Genomic DNA, 7,908 nt, shown 5'->3' on the forward strand with positions numbered 1-7,908 from the left:
CACATCAGCAAATTGTTGTAAATGCATTCAGATAGGAGCTGACAACTGTCTCAGGAGAACCACAGACACGATAGAAAAACATTCTGGGTGCTGTTAGAGAGGGTTGCTATGGACCTTTGCCATTGGTTTTAACTCAGAAGATTACAGAGCTTGCATTAATATTTGAGGGATGAACTTGATGCGACTTTCAAAGTCGCATCGTGCTGTACCAACTGTGTTCACTGTCACGGCTAGTGACTTTTTTTAGAGTTTGGATTCATGCATGGTGGCAGCTATGAAATCACACGCCCATCACAGAGTGATACAATAAGGCAGAGGTTTATGAAGTGCCACTTCAGAAATATGACGTAAACACTGCTCTCGAGTTCCCTTGAGTGGTCTTTTGGTAGTTGAATACTTTTGGGCTGGACGGGTGAATGGCCCAATCCCTCCACTCCAGAGCAACGCTCTCCTAGGACTCTGTGCTTGAAGCTGTGAGCCCTTCATATGGCTACCTCTTCAAACATGTTGTTGTTAGATTATAAAAGCGGGGCCGGATGCTTTTAGCATGGAGCCAGCCGCCATGCCCCGCTCTCACGGGCTCATTTGTTAAAGGCTATAGTCTTTCTTTTCCCACATTGCTGAAGTGTGTACTTCCTGTGCGCATTTGTAGCTCAAGTTTCTTGCTCAAGTACAGTTTTCTTCCTCACTTAATCAAACAGTGGAATATCTGCAGATGAAAGGTTGTACCTCTGAGTGCCTATTGCTGGACATTGAAGGGGTCATTGTCTCGCCTTCCGCTGATCTACCTCTGAATGGAAGGCTTTCAAGCAGGTTCTCGTGCAAAAGCCCATGGTGCTCTGTTCTATTTAGAGAAGGGCAACAGTGCAGTGTAAGGAAATAGAGTGGCCTAAGTGTTTTACAGCAGCTCTGAGGATAAGAACGTGGTCCAGTTCTCTTCTTCTCTTTTGCATTGTCAGAGCCAAGACTCAAAGACAATACAGAAATTCAAGGGTGGTCTGTAATGCCAATGTGTGCACTGTGTGAATTTTGTTTTTTGGTTGTATTTTGTTTTGTTTTTTTAGCTTTAACTCTCAGGCACTGATCACAGTCCACCAGATTTCTGGCTGGTTCTTTTGGCTGGCATTCTGTTTTCTACCCTCCCCCATCCATCACACAGAGAATCAGGATTTATTTATTTATTTTTCAACAGCGAGGGACTGGCACCGTGCTGAAATGCAGAATAATAATCCCCTAATCACCTGAGTATTGCCAGTCCTAGGTTTTATCTGCAATGGACGTGAAAGCCCCTAGTGCCTAGTGATTACAGCATTTGATCTGGGTAATAATGTCTTCACTGTTGCCCTGCCTAGGGCCCGAAGGCAGCACAGCTCTAATCCACAGTGCATTCTAGTGGAATCGCATTACACAAAGACCACCAGGGTTCTCCTCTAGAGGGGAGGGGTGTGGGGGGTTAAAGGAGGAGGTTGCCATGGAAACAAGCTTCTCTTTCTCTTTCTCTCTCTCACAGACACACACGCACACTAATACATCACACGTGCATACACACATACTCTCTCCTGGGACAGATAAGCAAAGGACAGGTTCTGTGTTTACTTTCCGCAGACCCTCCAATCCCCGAGCAGGCTGAGCCCTGATAACACGAGGCCTGTACAGCCAGCGACCACTGACAGCAGATAAGCACTCCAGCAGAGCAGAGCAGTCATCACCCTCCAACCAGGATGAACAAACCTGGGAGACCCGGATTCATTTGGATTAGACTGGATTGCTGCTGCCACCGCCGCCGCCGCTGCTGCTGCTTTTGCTGTCGCTGGTGTGTTCAGACTACTGATGTTCACAGGACTTTCTACATGAGAACTTGATGCCGCACTTAATCCTGTGGCGTCCCAGAGTTTAGTCAGAGGACACGGCCACAGTAGTGGACTGGGAGCTATTTTAGACACTGAGGTCAAAGGAGTGTCTGCTCTGGGCAGGTTTACGTGGCTGCAGTTAGAGAACCGCGGAAAAAACTACATTTCTCCTAACATGTCCCAGAGACAAACACCACACATTATTAGTAATCTGCTTCAACATTTGTCCATGTGTGCTGTTTTTGTAATGGAGAAGGTTGGAGATCTGTGAGGACATTCCTTTATATTGGTTCCAAGTATCCACTAAAATCCGGTAATTCAATACCAGGGGTAATTAGATTTGTATGATAGTAATGCCCCAAGAAAGAACCAACACGGTCTTTGATGTTGAGATCAAGACGGCTACAAGTACTTCTTTATTATGTGCATTATGCTAACATGCTAATTATTTTTCCACACACATTCTTTGATTAAAGCACAGCTGGAGGTGTATAAGCAACATGACTAATTACAGAGGAAATGGAGGTACTGAGCTAAAGTGGTGGAAGCTGGATTTCCCTTTGGCCCCTTCTTCTCACTGTTTACTTCTAATGCATACTTCATTTCTTTTGAGAAAGCCAGTTACCAGCTTTGACCACTTACTCTGAAATAATAGAGGGGGACTGTGAACAAATATAAGGTTTGTAAGCCTATATTACCTAAGTAGTTAATATTGATTCAACTCTATATGCCAACTGTGTATAGTAGCTTCTGTTTGTTGTTCTCTGTGGGATAAGATATAGTTGCTTTCAGTGACAGTTAACCACAAAATACAGGGCATATTCACAAGGATAATATTATCGACTACTTAGTACAAAACATGCAACAAGTAGTCTTCTCTCTAAACTTTACAGCACCCTGTGGCTTTTCCCTAATACATATCCCACTTGATATTCACAACTTCAGATTCTGCAGTGAAGCCTTAGAAGGCAGGTGTATCTTGCATGCTCTGTAAATGCTGCTACACAGGCCTGAAGCTATACTTCACATTATTCATTACCAGTGTTGGTCAAGTTACTTGAAAAAAGTAATCAGTAACTAATTACTGATTACTTCCCCAAAAAAGTAATCCCGTTACTTTACTGATTACTTATTTTCAAAAGTAATTAATTACTTAGTTACTTAGTTACTTGGTTACTTTTTAAAAACACGATTTACAACCTGAATAGGTGATAAAGGATAGATCTGTCAGCCCAATTCTACTTTTTCTGCATAATCCATCATACAAAATGTAATCAAATGGAAAAGTCTCTTTTTAAAACTTGTTTTATTAGTTTTAAGCTTTTAACTTTATGCATCAAGCAAAAATTAAATTATATGCACCATTCTCTGACTTGAAGAAATTAGTTTAACATTTAAACCTATTTTCTGCACATTCCAGCACATGAAATAAAATATTTTTTGTTTTTACACTCAGTCTTTCAAATAGATGCAAGTAAAACACAGCAGAAAATAAATAAAATCAAAGACTCAGCGGTCCTTTTGCTCTATTTTCACCTGTATAGCAGGAGTGGCGTAGGCGGAGGTGTGCCACAGCGGTCAGTTGAATAATCCGCGAGTTTCTCTGTGAATTTCCCATTACGTCGTTGCGCACTCGGAGCTTGTTTTGGGGGGGGGGGTTCGGTGTAAAAAGAAGTTTTCTTCCCACGCACAACGGACACTAATGTTTTTGTCACTTTTTATGGAATCAAACTCAAAGTAAGGTCAGTACTTCCACGCTTTAAACGCTGCACGCTCATACTCTCTCCCGCACTCGATATATGATCCATTGTTGATCTGCACACAGCTGTTGTCACGAACGTCGCACTCGCTTACGTCACTGTCATGAGACATTCTCGCAAAAAAAATCACGGTTTTAGTAACGCAGTAACGCAGCGTTCCTACGGCAAAGTAACGGTAATCTAATTACCGTTTTTGCAATAGTAATCCCTTACTTTACTCGTTACTTGAAAAAAGTAATCAGATTACAGTAACGCGTTACAAGTAACGCGTTACTGCCCATCTCTGTTCATTACTAAGAAATAAAAAAAGGGGAGCTTTGTGTTATATCGGTCCACCTGCCAATCTGAATATATTTATTATTGGTTTTCAAAATGAACAGAAGGTCAAATTTAAATTTTCATGTATATGTACACACGTGTAAATAGCTATAAGGTAAATAGCTAAAAGTGAATTTAATTGTCACTTCACGTGGTTATTTGAGATACAACTCCTTTAGATAACTAGATGGTATAACTTTGATCAAATCAGCTAAAAGGTAGGGGTGAGCATTCACTGGGCACCTTTCTAGTATTCGAGTAACTCATCATGTTCAAGAAAACAGTTTGAGGTGATCTTTGTGACATGCTGTGTTATCCAGACATCGGAAAACAGCTGCACTCTGGTCATAAATAGATAGACATGGTGAGCAATAATACTCAGGCAGGCTGTGATATTTAAAATATCATAAAATGAGACTAAGGGGCACAAGAAAAGATCCCCCACACCATTATTAAGATTAGCATGAATGCATGCTTTCATATCGTTTATGCCAAATTCTGACCATACCACCTAAATGTGACAGCAAAAACATAGATTCATCAGATTAGATAATGGTTTTAGAATCTTCTATTTTATAAGCCTGTGCAAACTAGCCTCAGTTTCTTGTTTTTAGCTGACAGGAATGGCCACCAAATGTGGTTTTCTGCTGCTGTAGCTCATCTGCTAGAATGTTTGACTTGTTGCGCCTTCAGAGACGCTCTTCCGCATATTGTGGTTCTAACAAATGGATATTCGAGTAACTGTTTCCACTCTATCGGCTTTTCTCTTCTGACCTCTGAAAACTGCTGCTCAATGGATATTTTCGCTTACCATTTTCGGTAAACACTAGTGATGGTTATGTGGGGAAAATCCCAGCAGATCAGCAGTTTCTGAAATACTTTAAGCAACCACATGAAAGTCACTTAAATCAATCCTTTTCCCCGTTCATATGCTCAGTTTCAACTTTGGCAGATCATCTTGACTATGTCTCCATGCCTACATGCACAGAGTTTGTGCCATATGAATAGCAGATATTTGCATTAACTGCAATATCTAATCATTTGTCCCAAAAAAGTGGCCAATGATTGTTTATCACCCAAACACAGGTACTGGATGATATGAAATATTTTAGAATAACAAAAATATATTAATTAATTATGTGGAGGAAAAACCGTTGTGATTCTGAACAGATACCTAGCTTGAGGTTTTGTTTGTAGCTTTCAACACGTAGCTCTGTCTCTTCTCCATACGTTAGCTGTATTCGCTCCTAAGCAGCTGGAGTAGTTTATAAGGTCGTGTTTAGGGGAAAACATATACCCGCTAGCAAGATCATGTAGCAGGAGGAAGTGTAATGTGCGGTTTTGATTCCTTTCCATGGATGTGTCACCGCTGGTATCATGCAGGCTTCGAGATGCTGCAAGGCTTCAAGCTAACACCAGATGCACCGCTTTCAAGGCAAAACCGTGCCTGCTGAGGTGACGATTTGGCGATGCAGTTATAGCTCTAGATATACTCAAGAGATGTAACAATAACCAGGCAACAATCAAATCGAGTTAACTGGCTAAGGTAAGAAAGCTTTATGACAAGCTACTCCCTGTATTTTTCATTAAAGAGATGGTTGGGTTTGTTTCACCTACATATGCACCTACATATCCCCCAAACATCAGTACTGGTAAACCTTTTTGTGTCATTTGAACTGAAGAATTTAAACGGCAATATGGGGGGCACGGGGGTCTTATTACTTAATCAATGTGCCCATCCTCTCTGTACTCTATTGCTTCTATATGGTGAATGCTCCACTACACTATAGTCATTACTGGAAAGATGCAGACAGTAGGTGGCCTGCTAAAAGGTATTGGCTGTAATCGAGATAGCTGTTTTTGCTTGGCTTTGTTAAAAGTCACATTTAAAGAGGAAAATAGCCGCAGCAGGTCTACGCTGGAGGGCACAAACCTATCCAAATACTTGTGAATCGAATTTAATGTGTTTGCTATTATATAGTGGCTTAGACACAAGAAATTATCACCAGAAATGATTAGCATTTCAAACTAAATCTAAAGTACTGTACAGTACAAAATCTAATTATTGTTCAGTCCTTTTGGGTTTTAACTAATTGCTCATTAAGTTGATAAAATGAGAAAAATATTCAGATTAATTAAGCATATGACAGGAAACAAAATATAAAATCCTTATATTTAAAAAGCTGAAAACGGAATGTTTTTCATTGTGACTTGAAAAAGAACTATAGTGACTGGTTTATTAGCAGAACAATTACCTCCAGATTATTATTCACTCTACAGTCTAATTAATGGTGATGTGGTGGTGACAGTTTATAAGTTATGAATAAAAAAGTAGGCATGCATGGTTTTATTCATAACTCATACATCTGTCTTTTCGCAGGCCTCCTGCAGGATCTCATCTTTACACAAACCGACCTAAAGTTTGACACCAGAGTGATGAGATTCACATGATGAAATTGTTAGAGAAACTGAATTTTCTTGCCCCTGCTTCCGGTCTCTGGTGAGTTTTTTTTTTTCCTTTCTTGGTAAAACACTTTATTTTTATTCCTGTTTGGTTCATTGAAGCATCTGTCATTCCCAGTGCTCCCATTGTGCCTGACAAAAGCAGAGCCATGTTAGATTGGAAAGACAGAGGGGCAATCTTTCAAATGGATCTCTTTTTGAAAATATATTATGACATAATCATGTTTTCTCCCTAAAAGCCCGGGGGAGGCCCGTCTGTCAGATTGCAGTCCTCTCTTGGCTGCCTGGCCTGAACAGAAACAGCAGTTGTGTGTTAATAGAACCCAGAGGCACTCTGAAACCTTACCCATTCTGCTTTACGCTCTCAGCCAGGAGATTAAAGTCAGGGAAACATTACAGGAGGCTGGATAATTGCCCCTGTGTCTCCAGCAGACAAAAGGCAACGCTCCGGCAATTCCCTCGGTAAATTGTCAAGCGAGACTCAAGGATCCTTCAAGGCTGCAGCAAATTGTACAGTGCTGTCTAACAAACTACCAATCTCTGGATATTATGAGGCTTCTATATATCCTTGGCCGTAATGACAGCTTGCACTGCTATAATGGAGTGCAGGCACAAGATAGCTTTTGTGAGTACACTTCCAATAGAAAAATTACTGCCTTGGTTCCCAGTCTGTGCTTTTCATTTTTTCCCTTTGTTCCCATTTGAATTTTGATTTATTCTTCTATCATTTTTTTATTTTTTTATTTTCTGCTTTCATTCAGGGCTGAGTGCTGGCTGCAGCCACCAACAGATGATTGCAACCTTTACTCCTGAGGACCACTTGATCCGCAGACAGGGGGAAAAAAAAAAAATCCGCAAGCAGTTAATGAGTTGCCATCCTTTCCTAGTGTTAAGGGTGTCTACAAATTAGACCCTTTTGTCAGGGCTCTCCTTTGCTCTCTCTCTCTTGCTCCCCCCTTGCCTCCTCTTGCCGCCACTTTCTCTCCTCATCCTTGCGCCCTCCCCTCCATCACGCCCTTCCTCCTGCTCTTCAATTTTCTCTCTCTACCTGCCTGCTTCACGCTCCAGTAGCTCAGTGGCGGGAGCAGCGCTGTCTGGCTTTGGCTCTGAGCAGCATTTATTGTCAGCGCGGTTCATGTTTAGAATTAGCCATTTAATGAGAACAAAAGAAATTAATTGGTGGTTTAAGCCTAATGAGACGTCTGTGAAATTAACAGGCCTCATCAATTGAAACAAATAAAATCCTCCAGCTTGTTGTTGGGGAGCATTATTCTGACAAAGCTTTTGACACAATGATGAATAGCGGGTCAGGAGAGACCATCTGTGCTTTTTTAAACCCCTGCAGGAGGGGGGGGATGGAATGTGGGCTGGCTCTAAGAGATGGTGATAAAGGAGGGAGCGAGGCAAAAAAAAAAGGGGGGGGGGAAGAGGAGAGGAAAAAAAGCTGAGAAAAAAACAAATTCACCAGCTTTATTCATCGCCCTTTAGCATGATACCGCTGTCTAACCATGGTTACA

The sequence above is a fragment of the Perissodus microlepis genome, chromosome 7 (assembly GCF_051167445.1).
Source record: "Perissodus microlepis isolate ML-2025 ecotype Zambia chromosome 7, ASM5116744v1, whole genome shotgun sequence".
In the NCBI taxonomy this organism is placed as follows: domain Eukaryota; kingdom Metazoa; phylum Chordata; class Actinopteri; order Cichliformes; family Cichlidae; genus Perissodus; species Perissodus microlepis.